This window comes from Harpegnathos saltator, unplaced genomic scaffold, assembly GCF_003227715.2.
Source record: "Harpegnathos saltator strain DR-91 unplaced genomic scaffold, Hsal_v8.6 scaffold255, whole genome shotgun sequence".
NCBI classification, from domain to species: domain Eukaryota; kingdom Metazoa; phylum Arthropoda; class Insecta; order Hymenoptera; family Formicidae; genus Harpegnathos; species Harpegnathos saltator.
Window position 1 is genome coordinate 1,171,562 of NW_020230045.1, and position 17,425 is coordinate 1,188,986.

General features: G+C 50.8%; 1 protein-coding gene across 7 annotated transcripts in view; it reads right to left on the minus strand.

Annotated features, from left to right (window-relative positions):
• Hr3 (nuclear hormone receptor 3 ROR-beta) overlaps nt 1–17,425 on the minus strand; it is a 111,964-nt gene that overhangs the window by 70,472 nt on the left and 24,067 nt on the right. For 2 of the 7 annotated variants that reach the window (XM_025299240.1, XM_025299241.1), the window contains exon 1: nt 2,474–3,710. The exons of 4 other annotated variants lie outside the window; for them this stretch is intronic. The gene's annotated coding sequence lies outside the window, so the exon portion shown is untranslated. Of the gene's footprint in view, nt 1–2,473; nt 3,711–17,425 lie in introns of those variants that run through there. One more of the 7 variants, XM_025299242.1, reaches the window with a different exon arrangement.

A 17,425-nucleotide genomic window follows, 5' to 3' on the forward strand; every position in this document is an offset into this window, starting at 1 on the left:
AGTAAATTCGAAAGTCGCATGCGAATATGATTTTTGATGAAATTTCCGTCGATGGTACGTTTTGCACAATTTGTGTGATTTTCGATTAAACTCGAAACGTTGTTATGCGGATTCTGCTGACTGTATTAATTCAATAGGATTAACCGAAAATTCTACCGGTTTTCACGTACGTGATGAAATAAAAAATTTTAATATTATAAAAATACGAGTTTCCAAACTCGAGCGAAATCAATTTTAATTGGATTACTTCAGAACACGTGAGACTTGGACTATATACAAGAAGAAAATATAGAAATAAAAAAGAAAAAATCTTTGAGAACAATTTCATTAAATTTTAAATATTAGAGAAGTTGAAAAATTCGCCAATTACCGGTAGTAATTAACAAGTATCATAATTATCATGATCACGTGCCTATCTCGCTCGTTACATCACTCAATTTTCACGAACGCTTATCCTTTTCTCGCACTGTGACTTTGAGAATCAATTCGCGTAAACTTTCTCGTTTCGAAATACGATCGTTCGGCCGTCCGATAAGTATACGCAGAATTAAACTTTCAGTCGGTAGTCGCATAAGCGCCCGTTATGTTCACGGATAATGCGAGTGAATTTTGATCTCGTACTTAACTGTTTCAGAGGCGTAATTTCGTGTAAAATGTATCCTTGCGATATTTCCTATTGTCGTCTTCGTCCCGCTGTATCACGTGGGGTACTTCCTGTCGCCTTGCGAGGACACCGTCGCAGATAACAACGGGAATAGAGAACTATCCTCCAATACGTTCTACGACTACACCGTATAAAATTATTCCATCGTGCGATTTTGGTACACACAACTCTTGCACGCTACACGTCGCTCGTGAAAAAGCACGGAACGGATTTTCTAATTATCGGATGAACCTTCCTTCCTTCCAGTCAACTCACTCGCGATTTCCTCGCGGTTCTCCCGAAGTCGATAACAGCGGGACGTACTTGACGCTAGAAACGACAACAGGGACGAAGAAAATCGCGTACTTATTCTCGACATCGATTTTCGTACGATTTCAGACACCTCGTTATCGCATTAAATGATTCTTAGTCAGTTAGTTCACGTAATCTTATCGATGCGTATCGACAGAAGCGCCAATCTCGGACTGTTGCCACGCGAATGCCAGAAATCGCGAGAATGAGAACCCGCGCTTTTCCGTTCGCCTGCGTGCAATACGCGCGCGCGCGCGCGCGTGCGAGTAAGCGAGCGAGCGAGCGAACGAGCGAGCGAACGCGCGCACACATGCAGCGTACACAGCACACGCGTGCACACACCATTGCGCGTTCGTTTGTATCACCGTGCGTGTGATGTAGGTATTACTTAATAATATCCATAACCGGGAGGTAAATGGAGGAGTGGGCGCGCGAGAAGAGCGGGAGGGAGAGCGAGAAAGAGCGATACAGTGGCGAAGAGAGGAGGGAGCCCCATACCTCAGAGAGAGAGAGAGAGAGAGAGAGAGAGAGAGAGAGAGAGAGAGAGAGAGAGAGAGAGAGAGAGAGAGGAGAGGAGAGAAAAAACGTCACAGAATCGTGGATGATCGAAGATGTGAGAAAATATAAGAAGGACGAAGTCGCGCGAAAGACCGACGATGTAATATGAAAAAGAAAGGGGAAAAATAAGAAAGAAAAACATCGGCCATAAATATTCCATAATGTCAACGAGATTCCTTGAGCCGCGCGAATTTTTTCCCTCCTTTCGAGAAGAGAATGGAGTTTTGTTGATCGTCGATCGCCTTATCGTCGTAAAGAAATATGCATACGGGCGTAAGTGAGACACGTTGCGTCTCCATGCTGGTGTGCCGCATATATGCGAAACCTTCCCTCATGGATCGTTCAGTTCGACGTCTGAAACCGGCACTTCCGCTGCTAATTAGCGCTAATTACGAGCGACTTACTGTCCGGTGCGAAATGTCGTAAGTTTCATTCAAGATTTCCGAATTCGACAAAAGTAACATCTGCGTCAGAGCGTACAGCGAGAGTACGAAGTTCTGCGAACAGAGAGATCGCGAGAGAACTAACGTTAAAACGGATCGGAGAATCGATGATTCGCGCGCGCGTCTCGAAAAATAACGATTTCAACGCGCCTGAGCAGCGTTGACTCGGCGGAAGCCGAGTTCGCTCGTTTCGAAGAGCGGCTCCGCGGCGAGAAGTCTCCAGATGATCGCCGAATGACTTTCTAACTGCTCGCGGGGTGGCTCCCGCGGGGGTAGTAACCAAAGTAACCCGCCCCATCTTACGTTACGAAATTTCCATTGACGAGAAAGCTACCGCATTTCCCGCGCGCGCAACCCTCAGGATCGACTTGTACGTCGCTGTCTGGCACGACGCTCCTGCTCCTCCCGAGAGACACCCCCTCCCCGGGGGATTGAAAGGGCGGGGGAGGGGAGGGGAGGAGGGGGATGAGTCCGCACGAAACGAGCCGAGAGGGATACGTTTTATCCTGCAACCCACCACCGGCAGCACTCGCTCGCCGTACGCCGCAGACGGCGAGATCCCGTGACGCCGCGGACGACTCCTGGCTGGACTCGCGTTGCGATATCACAAGCTAGCGGCGAGAACAACCCCGTGGAAAGAGTCGCGCTGGCACTTGCTCGCCCTGTCGTCGCACTTGCCGCTACTCCACCCCCTCCTCCGCGTCGGCGGAGGACGCGCTCGCATCACTCACTTTCACTGACGCGGCCGGTGCGGCTCGGCCGCTGCGGTCCTTCCGCGCGCAGGGGGTGGCACGAGAAAACGTCGATACTCCTCTTTTTCCCTCTTGCCGCGGCACCACCGGCAACCACGACCACGACGTGCACAACGTTGCCCGCGGGCACGTAGACGACAGATACAGAGAGGGTGTTGCAAGGCAAGGCAAGCTGACGACAACGACGACCACGAGCACCGCGAGACCACCACGAGACCACCACGACCACCACGTCGTCGATGATGATGACGACGACGACGACGACGATGACGATGATGATGATGATGATGATAACGATGATGATGATGATGATGATGACGACGACGACGACGGTGTTGTCCACCTCCGGCACTCGCACGCTCCGTCAGTCCGTCTGTTCGTCCGTCCGTCCGTCCGTTCGCAAACGTCTGCGGCGTGGGGCGTCGACTGGCACACTCGCGCGGACAGTCACGAGCCCCTCCGCATCCCGACGACTATCCGCGCGCGAGAGTCGCACGCGGACCGAGCAACCGCTACAACGGGTTCCGGCTCGCCGCGTGCCATCGGTCCCTTCGCGGACGACAGCTGCGGCGATCTTTGGCGGAGCGACACGCGAGCGAACGCAAGCGTCGAGGAGGATCGCCCGACTCTGCGCGCTTCCTCGTCGAGAGAGAGAGAGAGAGAGAGAGAGAGAGAGGGGGGAGGATAGAGAGAAAGAGAGAGAGAGAGAGAGAGAGAAAGAGATAACGTCGATCGTTTGTTCGTTCGTTCGTTCGTTCGTTCGTTCGATCGGTGTGTCTCGCGCGACACAGCCGGTGCGTTTCACAGACGGGGGGGGGTCACTCTTCGCGATGTCCGAACGGTGCTCGCACGGCGAACGTGAGGGAGGGACAGGGAACCGGGGAAGGGGGGGATATACACCGCGAGGCACTCTCGAAGGAAGTCGCGAAATCGTGCGCTAGCGGGCGATCCCTTTAAACGGACACCGCGGCTGTCGCGCGACCGTGGCTCTAGGTTGACTGGTGCGCGTCGCGCAAGACCGGAGAGAGCCAGCCCCACCGTTCGCCCTCTCGTTTCCTCTCCCGCCCCCCCCCTCCCGGTCTCTGCCTCTCTGTCTGCTTTGGGTGTTCGCGGACCGCTCGAAGGGAGAGAGACGAGGAAAGCGTGTGTGCGAGCGTCGATGGTGAGGAGGGCTCGCGGCGCGCAGGGCACAAAGTGGGAGGCAGATACAGCGGGAGGGTGGAAGGGTACGCGGAGGGGCTGCGAGGGAGGAGGAAAGAAGAGAAGGCGCGTCGTGAGTAAGGAAACTCGGACGCCGGGAGGGAAGAATAAATCGGCGAGGGTGAGAAAGGAGGAACGGAACGGTGGAGGGCTTTCAGATAAGTCGAGACCGAGAGGATGCGGGAGAGAAAGAGCGAGAGCGAGAGCGAGAGCGAGAGAGAGAGAGAGAGAGAGAGAGAGAGAGGGAGGGAGGGAATGAAGAAGAGAGAAAAAGGGTGGAAGGGTTGCTGTAAACAGGATCACGTTGGGGTAGGTTGGAGCCGTCGCGGCCCGTACTCCCTTCAATACTTTCCGGAGTTTTCCGCACGGATGCGGACGGCGTTCTGATCGCAGGTGTTACAGCCCTTGGATGTTAACGATCCTGATTACAAAGGGTGGTTTTGCGCGATCGGACGTTCGTAACGAAAGTGCACGCGCTTTGGAGAGCCGATTTCAGCGTGAACGGCTCTGATAGATGCGTGTGCTACATTACATCGCTCCGGCGTAACGGCACATGAACAAAAAAGGCTATTAAGGGAACAGCTGTAGGGGAGTTTTCGCGTGGATATATTATTTTGCAGAGCTTTTTCCTCTCTCTCTCTCTCTCTCTCTCTCCCTCTTTCTCTCTCTCTCTCTCTCTCTCTCTCTCTCTCTCTCTCTCTTTCAATTTGCTATTCTCTTTGTGATGAAGCGTGCATAGTTCAATTTCTCACTCCACTTGCGAAGCGCCCGCGAGATCACTTCGTGCAATTCACGTGTTATTTACGAACTTTTTAAGCGATCGTGTGAGAGAGAGAGAGAGAGAGAGAGAGAGAGAGAGAGAGAGAGAGAGAGAGAGAGAGAGAGAGAACAGGCTGCGAAGGGAGTAAAATTGAAGCCGAGATTGAACGAAATCGTTCGATCGTACATTCGGTCGGTAAGTATTCAATCCGGGATAATCGAAAACCTTTTAAATTCGTCATCAGAGCCTCTTTTCGCGGAGCAACACTTTTACATTCGGCGTCCCGATTATGTTAGCGCGCTCTTCGTCGCGCTAATAAATATAATAAAGAACGAGATATTTCGAAATAACGAAAGAGAGACAGAGAGCGAGAGAGGTGTAAATGTAACACGTGTGTACGAGGGAAAAGGGTACGAGGGAAAATAGGGCTGGAGGCTGGAGTTAAAAGCGTTTACTTTCTGTCTACGAGCGAGGCCGGTTACAGGATGGCGCGCACGCACTCGCCGCGGCGCGATCGATCCCAGAAGCGATCGATCGGCAGGGATGCCGTTGTCACCGTCGCCACACGAGACACGAGGCGTTACTCGCTTAACGGAAAGGCATCGTCGTCATCCGGGTGCCACCGTTAAGGCTAATCGTCAATCTGATCTCGTACGTCGAACATCGCGATCCGTATTAACTCCGTTCGGCGGTATCGGCCACCGGACGCCCATGAGAATTTCAAGAAGGCGCCTCGGCGATTTAAAGTCGCGAGCGGAGAATGCGCATCAACGCGGCTATTTAAATTCGTACATCGTATGGTCAGTTTGATCGGCACACTGGATTGTTTCTCATTGCCTTCTTTCGTGCATACGCGTCGAAACAATACGAGGCAACGACGAAAGTTATTCACTCCGAATATAAGCAGCCACGATCAAAAGAAATAGCGGGAGAGAGGGGAAATAATTCCACAACTCGCTATACAGCGGTAAAACGGTGGGAGAGAGGGAGATGGGCATCGAGTTAAAATTAAATGGAACTAATTACGAGTGAAATTAAAATTCGCAATAATTAGGAAGACTTCCGGAAAAAGCTTGGTAGAGAGAATGGCGGAATATCTGCAACGTGTATTAATGAATCACGCGTTGATATGTAACAGAGAAAGAAATGTAATTGCGCGAAATGTAATAACGAGCGTTGCGCGGTCTTTTTCGCGGCACATAAATTGATAATATAGATCGTAATGGCCCAAAGAAATGTAACACACACAGCGGTCGTAAATAAATTGTAACCACCACCGGTCTGTGGAATCTCTCCTTCATATCTCTCTCCCTCTCTCCCTCGTACGTCTTATATAAATTTCTTCATTTTACGATCTCGTGTGTGTCTCGGTAAACATCCTATCCTTCACACATTCCTTCTTCTCAAACGATCGTTCTAAACAATCCTCTTATTTTTGCTACGTGATCTTTCGCCTTCGTTTTCATCTTTGCCCATGATCTTCTCATCGTTAATTAATTCGTGTAATTAACGCGACTTTCGGTCAAATATCAGGATGCAGTTGGACTCTCGTGTATCCCTAGCGGCGTTGTTTTTTTCTTTCACCTTTTTTCTTTTTTAAGAAGCATCCCCGCTCCACCCATCCACCCGGGATCGGAATATATAGGAAACTACCCCCACGTACAAAAGCGTTCGACACTTGATAGCGCACCGTTAGGTCGTTCACCCTCCCACTCAAGCCCATTGTCGTTTTGCGTATTATTCCAGACGGCGGATTCTCCGCAGGTATACGTGGGAAGACGGCGGCGGAGTGATCGAATCGATCGGGCCGAACGGGAAGAGGGCTCCCCATTATCTGACCGTGAAAAAAAAATGGACCGGAATTCTCAAAATGCCAACACACCCAACCCACCGCACGGTTGTATCTGCGCACTGTTGAGCTGCTTTCACGGTATCGATCACTGGGATTCGGATCGCTCGAATTTCCAAGACCACCATACACACACACACACACAAAGACGCACGCGCGCGCGCATATGTGCCTCTTGCACTGCGCTAAAACATATTCACGTTACTTTGCAAATGCGAATCTCGCGAGCTGCGAATTGATTAGAATTTTAAAAAATATACAGCCGCGTTGTTGTACGTTATTCGTTGTATTTGCATGATTTCTGAATGATTTACGTTCCCCGGCCGAAACGACCGATATTTCATTTTCCACCGCCGGGAATTTTCGTGTCACTTTAAAAAATCGGATCGATATTTCATTAATATGGTTAAGTGCCGGTTTCTGCGCCTGTATCATCTCGCGGAATATTAACGCAACTGTGCGACGTATTTTCGGCTGGATGTTTAATGCTCGCATTTCCTCCACATTCGTTACGAAGGTACGTGATGAAAAATACGATGGAAACGTTGCTTTCTGACTCATTAGCGTAATATACAATCGGAATACTCGTTGTTAACATCGTATTGTGCTCGTTATATCGTGTGCTCAGTTTTCTTTTGTTCTAGATCGGGCACGATATTAGACAGCACATTTTCAACATGCGCGATAACCACGCGCATACAGAACAGGAAGCTTTTATGCTTCCTCAAAAAGTTCTTAATAAAAATTTAACAGACAAAGGTTACGCAACATTGAATCGATGTGCTATTACACGCGAACGCTACCATCTGTGCTTTTACCACGAATTTTCACCAGTTCGCCGGCACCGTGCAGACATGATGTCGCGCAGGTTCGGTGGAAGACTCTGACGCAATTGTGTGCCGGTTGTCTCGTTTACGATGGGAAAGGACAAATTACGGTTATTTACGCGTATCCACTGTCAATGACCCGTGTGGCTTTTAGCCGGATACAAAAGAGCGATGGATCGAACGGTCGAGGACGTGCGGTTTTGAGCCGGAGCCGCGGCTCCGTTGAAATCGGGAATTTCATCAGCGTCTCGCGAATCACGTGTATTTCTTTGTAGTAAGTCACGCATCACATCTCGATATTTGACGTGTATTAATGCTGCCAGGTGGGCGATTAGATCGAGAGCGGCCGGAGCGATGATGAGAGAAGTTGCCGTTACGGGATGCTCGTTATATTATTTGCACTATTATGAGCACAATTATTTCTATAATAATTAGTAATTACGGCTTTAATGTTGTTGTCAATCGGAATTGAGTTTAATTAAGTTGTCGTTACCACAGAATGCGTAATTAACTGGCTAAGTAGATAAAGAGGGCGTGTCACATACGCGTAGCTCTTTAAAGTAATCGTTATCGGTGCTCTTTGAAGTTCCAAGCGGCAATTTCGTTCGAGAAAAAGCACACGCTGCACACTATGTGCGAATAAGTACAGCATATAAAATGTACAGAGATGATGTGTGTTTTAACTGTATGAGCGCCGGTCAGTTTTCGCGAGAACGCGTCGTACCTACATCGACCACTTGCCCTTTTAATTGACGTGGTTAAGCCGAAGATAAATCGAGACGCGCACTTATTCGACTGCCAGAAAGTTAAAAACGACTCCGTCGTCTCCAAGCGATATTCTTTCACCTAAGAATGAAAGCTGTACCGACGTGTTTCCGCTCTGCCGACGACAAACCGATGACATACGTTTCTTCGTCGGCAACAAAACGCTGATATAGAAAAGCACACACGTACACACGCACACTTTCCCCTCTTTACAGCGAAAATCAGAGGAAACTTACTCGAATATCTTTCAACTTAACCGCATCAAAGTGTGCAATGATTCATGTTCTCCTTTACGCGCAACCTAGATATTACGATGCGGCTTACGTCCAGCTCAGGGTAGCAACCCCCGGTGTCGTTGCGACACCGGTGTAAACATAATGCGACCGAGGCGCAACGTGACACGAGAGAGTGGTGGGATCCCGCGCGCTTCTCATCGACGTCGGGGTGGAGAAAGAAGGCGGCGGGGGTGGCCGAGGGCTTTTTTCGTTTCGCCTTTTCCCGTGCGAGAGGGAAGAAGGCGAGGCGGGGCGAGGCGAGGCGAGGCGAGACGAGGCGAGGCGAGGCGAGGCGCGGCGCGGCGCGACGCGGCGAGGCGAGGCGACGAGGCGAGTCGAGGGCAGTGCGATCGATAGGCATGTACGCGTTATACATATAGGCGCGATCGATGCGGGCCTAGGCTCTGCAAGAGAGAAGGATGTGTATAGGTATAGGTATGTGTAGGTAGGTAAGTAGGTAGGCAGGCAGTAGATAGGCAGTAGGTTGGTAGACCACGCTGAAAGCGCGCAGGGATGTACCGTTAGAACCGCGTCACCCACCGACCGACGACGAGCAAGGACCGAGGACCGACGGCCGGCGAGCCGCTTCGTGCGAACTCCTTTTGCCGCGGGCATTGTCGCGCGTTCCCGCGCTTGAAAACCGTCGCCGAAAACCGGCCGCGGAATCGCGCCGCGTGCGCGATGGCGCAATCGCGCCGTGAAAGCGCCGCGAATTCGCGCGCCGCGATGCCGCCGGAATACGGCCGAGGGAAACTTTCCACGTCGAAATTATGCCGTCTCCCGAGAGCGTCTACGAGTTATGCCGTCGTTTGTAGATCGTAACCGCGATTATCTGAGTATGACAAATTTACTTGGACTTACCGCAGCGCGCTTCCAAGGACGCATGAAAAAGCTTTATGGAAACACGCCGGCGCGGGGGATGCTGATAAATACGATCGGAAGGAGTGGCAGAGCGAGAGCTGCGGCACGGAATTGATGACTTTAGACCGCGCGGGTGCAAAGGGGAGATGCATTCGGTAGATTTCAGGAAGTAAGCTTCAACAACCATTTAGATCCAATCTTAACTAATCAACAAATATGTACACGCAGCGGAATATCGACTTCGCGTTCGTTGAAAAATAACGACGAATATTCACGACAAACAAACGTCTCCTGTCAGGCAGATAGCAAAATAAAAAAAAAAAAAAAGAAAAGAGAAGAGAACCCATTCCAAATTCATCAAAACAAAAATTTTGTTTCTCCGCGCGTTCTCTGCGAAACCACTCAATTTCCATTCGAAACGAGCTTTTCCCGCCGCCACCGCCGCCGGACCTATAAAGAGCGACCGGCGGAACATGGTGTATAAAAACGCAATTGCAGGAACACACGAACTCGTTTCGCGCGAGCCACACCGACGAGACATTTTCCGCGTCTACCCGCGAATTATTGGAGCGCAATAACCATGTTCGTTGAAAAAGCCGTCCTCACATCGGCGTCGCACTCGCACAGCGATATCCCAAGGTTGGTGGTAGCCTTCCGCGATAACCGATCCGAGTCCGGCTAGCCGCGAAGTTCGCGCGAAGTTAACTCGCTGCGAACGCGCCGCCGAAATCGCCGTTCTCGTTGCACAGCGCGAGCTGCTTTCTCATTCGGGTTCATTGCGCTCTTTTGGCGACGGGACCCGCAGCAGCAGCAGCAGCAGCAGTAGCGTTGTAACCGCGCAAGTTGTAAGGTGAAATTTCCAGGCGGACCCCGTCGTAAATTACGTTACGTCAACGAGGCGTTTGACAAGCCGTCCCCTCGCGTACCGTTGCACGAACCGATGAACGGCACCGGCCCGCCCCTCCCTGCCGCCTCTCCCCGACACGGTGAAGTGAATTCCGAATATTGTCCCGACGTCTTTCCACGAGGATATTTTTGCGTTCGCCGTTTTCTCCGTATAAAACCGACAGCTGATGTTTCATGACGGACCGGCGATTTTTCAAATTCCCTCCGGCCCTCGAGAGTCTTTTACATCTCCGAAAGAAACGTCGGCTGAAAGTTTTGCTCCTTGTCGCAGGGTTAATCCTTCACTCGAATCCCGAGGATATTTCTGCGAGTGTCTGTGATGACAATGATTATTATTCGTTGTTTTGACACCTGTTTGCGATTGGGAGTTACGTTTGTCTGGATAATAACGCGGGTCCAGATCGATCAATTCGCCGCTCGCGCGATTGGTCGCGTCGGTCTCTCGAGTAAGTATCAAGTTGCACTTCGGGACAAAATTGGACGCGCACTCTAATTATGCTCGGTTTTGCCATTCGATATATCCCTGCTTCGTATCGGAATAATTCCCAGCGGTGCTCTTAGGCTTTCCCGTTGGTTTCGCGAACCGGCAATGATTCGCTTCCGACGAGGACGAGGGGGGAAAGGTGGCTGAGAGAAAGACGGAGAAAAAGGGGGTATATATTTAGGCGAGCTGGACCGGTGCCAAGCTCATCAACGAAAATGAAATCTAGGTCTCTCTCTGTCTCTCTCTCTCTCTCTCTCTCTCTCTCTCTCTCTCTCTCTCTCCTTCTCTCTCTTCTTCTCTTTCGCTTCGAGTCACTTTCAGCTGCTAAAACGTCGACGACAAACGCACGATACACGCGTAGGAAATTTTATCCCGCCGACCTCCCTCCGCGTTCCGCAAACGAAGCGCTTCGGAAAAAGGACAAGCAAAGGATAATGCAAGTGGATGCAAAAATTCGCGGAAGAAGTCAAACATCCACGAAAACAACCGAGAAGTCGCAATACCTACTGCTGCCGCTACCAAAATTCTACGACATTTGTATGTGTGTATTTGATGAATAAATTATCCGTCCTACGCGGCTGATCGTTTGTCAAAATGAAAGAGCCATTACGCGGATCCACGTAATAACGAGGTGTCCGTGCAACAAAGAACTCTCGAAAGAGTGCTCGAGAGAAAAAGAGAAATACGCCACGCAAGATCAACAGATTCACGGTGTACGAATATACCGTGATATGCGGAAAGCGCGCGAGAAGAGCGAAAGAAAACGAGCGAGGACCTCTGGAAAACGTTAGCGCTCATTGAGAATCGGGTTATCCCGATGAGTTTATAACGAGCGAAACGAGGGCTTGGGAATCGTTTTATCTATGGATTTGCAAATGTACAAGTGCGCGCGCTCGCGGCGCTCGAGCTCGGCCCGGCGCGGAGCAGCTTCGGTAAACGCGGCTCGCTAATAAACGGCGACTGTGCTCCGCTGTGCAAGCAGCGATAAATATTCCGGCTGTGCGGTCGCGCGACATTTCAATCGCCCTTCATTACGCTGTCGATGAACACCCGGGGCTTGGCTGCTGGCTATCTCGGTAGCGAGCAACCCGAGCTCTCGCGGAAGGCGCGAGGAGCGGGAGCTCGCGAAGGGAGAGAAACGTCTGTCAAGCTAGTCGCGCTTTCCCTGCCTGCGGCGCCAAAATCGTTTCCGGGCCCGGCTCGGGATCCGGGCTCGACCGTAACCCGCTCCCGGGCCCGCTTCTTTTTCTTTTTCTTTTTTTTTTCGTCGGTCGTCCCTCTCTCGCGGGATCGCACATCTTGCGCAACTTTTGGCCAGAAAAAGTGGGCGCGCACTCCCATACACGGCGCGCGGCCGAGAAGAATCGCGATAAGCGAATTAAAAACGAGAGGAGAAAAAGAGAAGAAAGAAATTTTAACGATCTCTGCGCGCCGATTGTGCAACTTGCGTCCGCATGCAACTTTTCACTCGTAGGAAAAGGGATAAAAGTTCCAATTTGCCGATCGACATTGTTACGTTATTTGTGCTCTAGTCGAACTTTCTTTCGAGACGAAAAGAAAGCACAGTCTCTTGTGAACGAGACGATAAGTAACTCTCTAATTTATACGACTCAGTGTACTTATTAATAAAAAATTGAAAAATGCTGGATACACGATGTTTTGCAACGAGTCTGAGAAAGATCTGTCTTATCAGCACCAAAACTGCCAAGCGGTCGAGAACGACCGGTTTTGTAGTTTCTCATAAAATTTCCACCCGCCCCCTCTCCCCGCCGATTTATGCTAACGATGTTTGTTTTTCACGGGTGTTGAACCAAAAGGAGCAAATAAACACTTTAGCCCTTGCACAACTTGTTTTTTCACAAAAACCTGTCGATTTCGAGCGCTCCGGTCGAGAAATAGGTCGCGCCGCTGATCGCGCCGGCAGTTGCCCGTGTTAACGAAGAGACAATAAAGGATCAATTAAAACACAAGTATCGTTTCATGTACCAGTACCTTATGACTATTAATAGACACGACGGATGTGTGTTGAGTATGTACAATCAGTTTTTTACGCATGTAATAACACTGCGAGAGAACGATTGTGCGCGTAATACGCGTAGAAAGTGACTAGACCGGCCAATGTCGGGCCGATACCTCGTGAGATCGACTGCGATCCAGCGCGGTCGATTATCCCGATATTTCTCCGTCGAGACGCATTTTTACACGACGCGCGAGCCGCGAGTCCGATCGTTTTCACAACGATCCCATCTAGCATAAATCTATCTGCGATTATTGCGCAAACGTTCGATAGCTCACCGACACGGCTGCACTTTATCGTTGCGCGATCTATTTTCAAACGCCGCCGGCTAAGCCGGCGGCTGTGCTTCGACACACACACACTCTGTGTGTGTGTGTAATATGTTTATGTATATACATTACGCCTCGTGCACGTGTATCTTGCCTACCGTAACACGTTGCTTAACCCTTCCCGAGCCGCATAATAATGCGCTTTTCTATTTTACGAGTTCTAACGAACTATGCATCGTTCGTTTATCAGGATATAATTGGAATTTTCGATGAGACTAATTTATTCGATGAAATTAATAAATGAAGACTCTTTAAGGCAGATTGTGGCAAATTCGTAAATCATGCAGTTTGTAAATCATTAGCCTCAGGAATCGTTAGTCTACCGTCCCCTCCGTCTCTCAATCAATTTCAATATATGTTTAAATGTTAATTCTCAGTCGTGTATAAAAGTTATCAGGTACCTTAATGAACATTACTCTCAAGGACTATCGAGACGTCCTCTCGTTGATTGTTATTATTTAAACGTACTCACCGCGAGGTGTTTGCCAGATACGTGACTCGCATGTGCAAGGGAAGCAGTAATCTTACCTGAAAACAGAAGAAATGCAAGTGTCAGTGCACAATCAAACATTACATATTACGTCATGCATTTAACGTCTAATGGAAACTCTCTTCAAGCACTTCCCTCTTTCGGCCTGTCCTACTTGTACGTGCAATATTTATTTTATGACATTCACTAATGTGTAAATAGCCCGATACGGGCATACGCTATCGCGTATATTCGATAAATTTTTGCAGGTTAGGTTAGGTTACACATTTAGGATCGCGTTCTACATTTCACAGCGAATATTCAGACAAATGTCCACGTAAATTTTAATGTCATGCATTTATGGCTCTTCCTCTCACGGCGCTTCTGAGCGAGATAAGATTCTCGAATGTTCACGAAGTCTATCTCGACCTTCTGAACAGGCTAAAGGTGTAAAAAACGAAAGAATGTGTCGTGCTTACGTGAGGGGGCGAATTATCAGTCGGCTAGATTGTACACAGTGTCGAGACTGCGTCCGCATCACGTAGTCGCGAGTGTTCTCAGTCACACACTCACACACTCGGGTCCAAGATACGAATCGCGTAACATGCGCATCGTCGATCAACACGATCGAGCGACAATAACGCCGAAACATTCACCGGACAACGCCGTAAGCCGCCGCCATAACCGAACGCGCACCGTCGTCGTACTCGGGCCGAAGTTTAAAACTGTCGAGCGCGCCGTCGCCGATCATTGCCGAATGTAGCCGAACATAGTCAGACGCGGCTGACTTTGAAATTACAGAATCCGAATAAACGGGAGTGATAACGAGACACCGTAACTCTCCGGTGCGCGCGCGACCTCTTTTTCCCACTTGTTTACCTTCCACGTTCGCGCGTATGTTTATTCCGACACGACGTTGGAGATTAATGACGCAATCGACTTTAATGAAAATACTGGCGCGAGAGTGAGGATTCGGCAGCTCGAGCGGACGGTCGAGAAGATGCTCCGACGAGTCGGAAGTCGGGGATATCGGAAATAAAATTATCAAACTCATCAACCACGAAACGCAGCGAAAATTTAATTACAAATAAATATCCATTGTTCCCAACCTCAATACCTGTTCGCCTCGGCTTCAAAACGAGATGTCCGAAATGTCTCGATTGTTTTTTCGAGGCTCGCGCTCGTCATCGACCGCCGCGCGCGGTTTTCCGAGGCGGAACCGCGAGGATCAATGTATCGCCCGCTGCCGCTCGCCTCGTCTCTCTCTCTCTCTCTTTCTCTCTCTCTCGCGTGCGCGAGGTGCGATCGTTGTCGACGAGGAGCTGTCGTAATCGGAAGTTCCGTCTCGCAACCGACGCTGCGTCGTTCCGATTCGACGCACTCGCGCGAGTAGGCCGAATCGCCGAGCGAGAACGTGTTCGTTCGAGCGCGATTCGTTTCTCTCCTCCCGAGGTCCATATCCAACTACGAGAGATAACCTCACTCTTGAGAAACGAGAATATACTCCTTCCTCCACTTCCCTGCTTGGAAGTCTTTCGAGAAGTGTCGCACATGTATGTAGTATTTTACATGTAGCCACTAAGATACCCCCCTCCCCCGACTCCCCTACATGTAAATTTCGGCTGTCTAAATTTACATTTATGTGAACGAAGGGGTTACCTATTGATTTTCTCCAACTTGTACGCGCATCAGGCGGTGCACGGCGTTACGCTCCCAAGTCCCCCCACGTCGTCGGTGCGTCTTCATCAAAGACATCGATACGGCGTGGAAGATGGATTAAGTTGGACGGTTATTGAAAAAATCTACCGCGAAGTCATTCCAATTTCCGAGGACGCGCTTCTCCAGATCTCGTCTGCCGAGCGCATCTCGCAGCTTCCCTCCCGGTGCCTAACGGCGTCCGTGGCTCCTCCACGACCGCCGTGTCGGTAAAGACGACCGTCGGCGATAAATCCACGGCGAGTGGTCTCTCTCGCAGTGCGGTCGATACTACTGGCGAGTGGATGTAGTACGTAATCGAGCCGTCCGAGCGGCGGCGGCGACGCTGTGCGGTCGAATCGAGCCGAGCGCGAGCCGAACCAAGAGAGGCGACCGGCCTTGCAAGGCAACAAGTCATTGAACTTTTGGCCTACTGCCGTCGCGCGCCACGTAATGCGCGTACGCGCGAACGGGGATAGCCGTCGAGCATCGGGGGAGAAAAAGGACGAGCGCGGTGCGCGCGGTGGACGCGGACGACGAGGAATGCCGGAGAGGGATGAACGAAGAGCCACGCGCTCGCGATCGACGCTCCGACGAAATTTCGGACTTCGATCGGCTTCGACGTTCGCTCGACGGTGAAGGTAGGCTTCACTGAAAGACACGTTGCAAAGTTGCGCGCGGCGATTGTGACGACAGTGCGCGACTACCTTGCCCGTGCGTGATCTCTCGTCGTCGAGGAGACGGAAAAGTCGAAATTTTCTCTGGCGGTCTTCGCTTGGTTGTACCGCGCTTGGCCGTGAGTCGGCCATCTTGTGCGCGAAAGCGCGTTGCACGGTGAAAAATGCGAGCTGCGGCCACCGTGTGCGATGACGATAATACACGGGCAATTTCTCTCGCGGACGCGCGTCTGAGAAATGGCTGTAACGCTAATTTTACACGGACGGAAGAGACTAAGTCATGCCACGGTCGCATGCGATTTGCGCAATGCGGGGCTTCGCTGTCGGACATGCTTTTACCGCGTAAAGCTCCGGGTAAGCTCGTTACCGGCGCAAATCTCGGTGCGGTAGACCGGCATGCTAGATTGATCCACGTGGCTGTCTCTCCGATTCAAATAAACCTTCCCGTAGTACAACGGGACGCAAATCTCAATGACGCGCTCAAATTTCGTTACGTGCTGCGATTCACAATCGCCGAGACTCGCTCGCCTAAGCTCGTAGAAGCGTTATTTTCGTCGCTGAAATTGACGATTGACCAAAGTTCTCACCGCACCTTCGCGTTTATGCGAAATTTTCGCGATCGCGAGAAATTCTTCATTTCGCAAGCGAAGAGAAACAAAATGAAAATTTGAAAAATGGAGTTGCCGAGAAGAAGTTTAAGAATAGAATCAAACTGCAGTTTGCGCTGCAAGACAGACTCGGAGGACGTTGATCCGAGAACGCGCAGACTTCACAGCCTTCTGCACCTTTTGCTCTCGGAGCGTCCTAAATTTGCACTTTCGTCTTTCCGAGGAGAAGTATCGAAATCGTGGAGGCGCGCAACGGAACGGCGCTACGCGCGAAACTTGCCAAGCACGAGGCACGAGCGCGCGCTGTCATTTATTCTCGGTTCTGGGAACGCCAACAATAGCGGCCAAATCCGAAACTATCAATAACGAAAGACGAGAGGTCGTGTCGTGCGTTGCTCTCGCTGGGCTTGAATCCATCATTCCCGCAATCAGCGACATGTTAACGGAGCCGCTGTCGATGGCGGCGGTGCCGTCAGTAGTGGCGGCGGCGGCGGCGGTGGCGGCGGTGCAATCGAGGCTGACAATAATAATAACGATAATAATGATACCGTCGGGGAATGCACAGGGGATTCTCCCGGACACGAACGGTAAAACGACAAGGAGCCCGACCTCCTAACCTGTAGACCCGCGGGACACGAGCTAGCACGCAATCGCGTCTTCTCGCGCGGCTCGTCTTTTCCGTTACGCGTAATTTTACGCCGAGTCGCTGCGTGCGTGAGGCACGCGCTCGCGCGCATGTGTGTATGTGTGTGTGTGTGTGTGCACGCATACGACGACGCGATGAAAACGGCGCTTTTATTCGCGTTACTCATGGTAGGGTGAAGTTCTCGTCGTATCGTCGTAACCGTCGGCAAGAATTGTCCAGCGGATAACCGGTATTCACGCCCCTACCGGTGCGACGTTTCTCAAACCCGATCTCGAGCTTCTCGGGCGAACGTCGTCGTGGAGGCAGTCAACTTTCGTCGCGATCGCGATCAGATCGACGTTAATAATCC